The sequence below is a fragment of the Palaemon carinicauda genome, chromosome 8 (assembly GCF_036898095.1).
Source record: "Palaemon carinicauda isolate YSFRI2023 chromosome 8, ASM3689809v2, whole genome shotgun sequence".
Classification (NCBI taxonomy): Eukaryota; Metazoa; Arthropoda; class Malacostraca; order Decapoda; family Palaemonidae; genus Palaemon; species Palaemon carinicauda.
Genome location: NC_090732.1, coordinates 84,949,489 through 84,952,541, shown reverse-complemented (window position 1 = coordinate 84,952,541; position 3,053 = coordinate 84,949,489).

Sequence of the window (3,053 nt, the reverse complement as noted above, 5' to 3'; positions counted from 1 at the left end):
CGATTCTAGGTATACTGACGCCCAGTGGAGTGCCCTGTCTATTGAATGGGCATTCAATGCAGTTAAGCAAATAGTAGTGAAAGCTTCTAACCAAGCGGTGCAGTGGCTCGAGTTTTTTTATTTGGCCCAAGAGCCTAGTGAGTCCTTCAATGATTATTTTATCAAGCGTATGCAAAAGGCTACTGATTGTGCATTCACATGTCCTAATTGTAATCATGATTTATCTGAATATATGCTTATGTGCAAGCTCATGGTAGGCCTAAGTGATAAAGTGCTCAAAAGGCAAGTGTTTCAATCATGCAATAATATCCGTGATATCAATTCCCTCAGAGTCATGTGCAGTGCATTCGAGGCCGCCCGTGACGACGCCCTTCGTAATAGGGCATGGCTTAGCAGCTCCCATAGAGCAGCTGCTGTCAGTGGCTTCGAGGAGGAACATGAGGTGGAGGCGACAGCCGCCATTGCTAATAGTGACAGGAGTACCTCTGTAAAAGTACAATCACGTCCTTGTGATAATTGTGGCACTCGTCATACCCCTGGGTATTCCTCATGTCCCGCAAGAAAAATGACATGTTACGAGTGCGATAAAACCGGTCACCTGAAGAAGTGTTGCAGAGGGCGGAGTACCAGGAATAACATTAGTGGTCTGGCAGCGGAGTCGGACATAGCGGGTGCAGTGATTGCAGTTGTCATGGCGGCAGAGGCAAGGTTGCGGAATGGGCCATCCCCACAACCCACTATTCAAGTCGATGTATGCTTGGCCAACTTGGGAGAGTGGTCCTGCGTCCAAGCGGTGCCAGACACTGGTTTGTGTTGCGGGACCCGTTATTCTTACGACGTCAAACATAAAACCAGCTAACCTGAGGTTAAAGGGGGGATTGGGAGACTTCGTCAACCTGCATCTCATCTTAATGTTACCATTAATTATTACGATTATGACTTACCTTACATGTCTGATGTTTTTCATTAAGAGAGTATAGCATTTCGATTGTCATATCTGCTTTTGCTATTATCATTTATAAGTTTTGAAAATATTACCCTCGTAATATTTTGAGAGGGATGTTGTTGTGGATTAAAGCCAACTGTTCTTGTTAGCATGGGCCATTCCCTTGGTCAGCCCGTAGTGTGTAATAATATGGGAGGGAGATGTAAGATGTAAGATGAGGCTGCTTGCAGCGCCTAAGCGCTACCCACATAAGTGAAGTTATGGTCCACTTCACGGGCTATCTGTATTTCCTTCCGCTGTGTATCAGTTGCAATGAAGATACGAAACCACGCTGACTATCATTTCCTGATCCTGCCTAGCTTAAGATCAAACAGCATTACGCTTATTTAGAATACAAGGAGAAATCTTGCAACTCCAGAGGACAAAGATAATCCTAACTCTAAACATCTGGCATACAAAATAGAATATGAAACTAAAAGGTAATTAGCAATTCGGGCTTACGTGTGTGGACAACCATACCTCCTAGATAAACATACTTGAGCTGTAGTAGAGAGAAATTTAAAGAACCTAAAGACTTGAGGTAAAATAATGAATACAAAAATGTTTATCTCGAGACAAACTCTTAAGGAAGAATCATCACTCACATTTGCCCTGCCGTGACGTCACGAACAATAACAATGTCTACCTATAAAATGTGAAGAAGAAGAGAAGTGAAGAAAATTCTTCACAGGATGAAATTCCGATATAACTATCAGTATCATTCGTTTCTTTATATCTATTCGTGATCTGTTGTTGTGCATATTCCTGTTGCTAAATTCAGGGTTTTTATTTACTTTCCTGAATTTAATTCGATATAACCCTTTTAAGGAGATTGAACCATGTATTGGAACACTTGTGGAGTGACAAAATTTTCAAGGGAGTAAAACCAATTCTCAGAAATCTCTGATATGACTCTTTCATCAGTTAGCTTTTGTTCTTTTCAGTATTTGAGGCAAAAATCTTATTAATTGAAAGCCGAAATTTAAATGAGATTACAATGAAATTTGATTGCTACGAAAACTCCGTAATCAGATAATTTTTTTCAATAAGTTTACAGGTTCTCAATCTAATATATGTTACAAACAAAACAGGGGTTATAATTTGCGAGGTAACTTGTTTCTATGAAAATAGTACCGTAATTAGAATACAAAAAAAAAAAAAAAAAAAAAAAAAGGAAAATCTGTAAAGAAATAAAAGCCAAGCTTTTCTTCGGAGAAATGTCTAATATTATTATTATTATTATCATTATTATTATTATTATTATTATTATTATTATTATTATTATTATTATTATTATTATTATTATTATTATTATTATTATTATTATTATTATTATTATTATTACTTGCTAAGCTACAACCCTAGTTGGAAAAGTAGTGTGGAGAATTTTTATCTGAATGGTTGAGTGGGAACTTAGGCCAGGAAAGTCTCCCTACGGCAATTACCCAAAGCTCAACAGGGGAGGATAATGAGCACTTACTCTCGGGACACAAACGCCCTGCTAATACTTTACTGCCATAGTTCACTAACCTTTCACTCTTAAATACAAAAGGAGGCAATTTTACTGTCCAGAGGCCGGAGAACTCCACACGTTAATTTGGAAATAATTTATGGCCTACTCTAGCTTTGTCAGGGCTAGAGTCATCTCACTCTAAGGCTCTGTTTCGACTCCGTCCCAGTGACCCCAGTGAGATGTTGTACAGGTATCTTACGTTAATGCAATTAGAGACAATAAAACAGGGGGGAACAGTGGAGTATAAAAGTATAAAGTAAAGTTAAATGGGGATCTTCACCTTCAAAGCACTAAGTTAAAGAGCGTACACTCGCTGATACCAACTTACCTTTGTCTAGAGTAGGTTACTCTCAACACCTTGGGTACTTCTGACCCGTCCCATAGTATAAATTGGTAAAATTCATATAATGTGGTTAAGGATACCAAAATGTGTAATCTATTCCAAATGATTTATTACAGAAAAAGGGGATGGAAATAACTCAATGATTTTAACACAACAAAATTAAAAATTGGAAAAAATATCAGTAACTCAATTATAAGTTTTACATATGATAA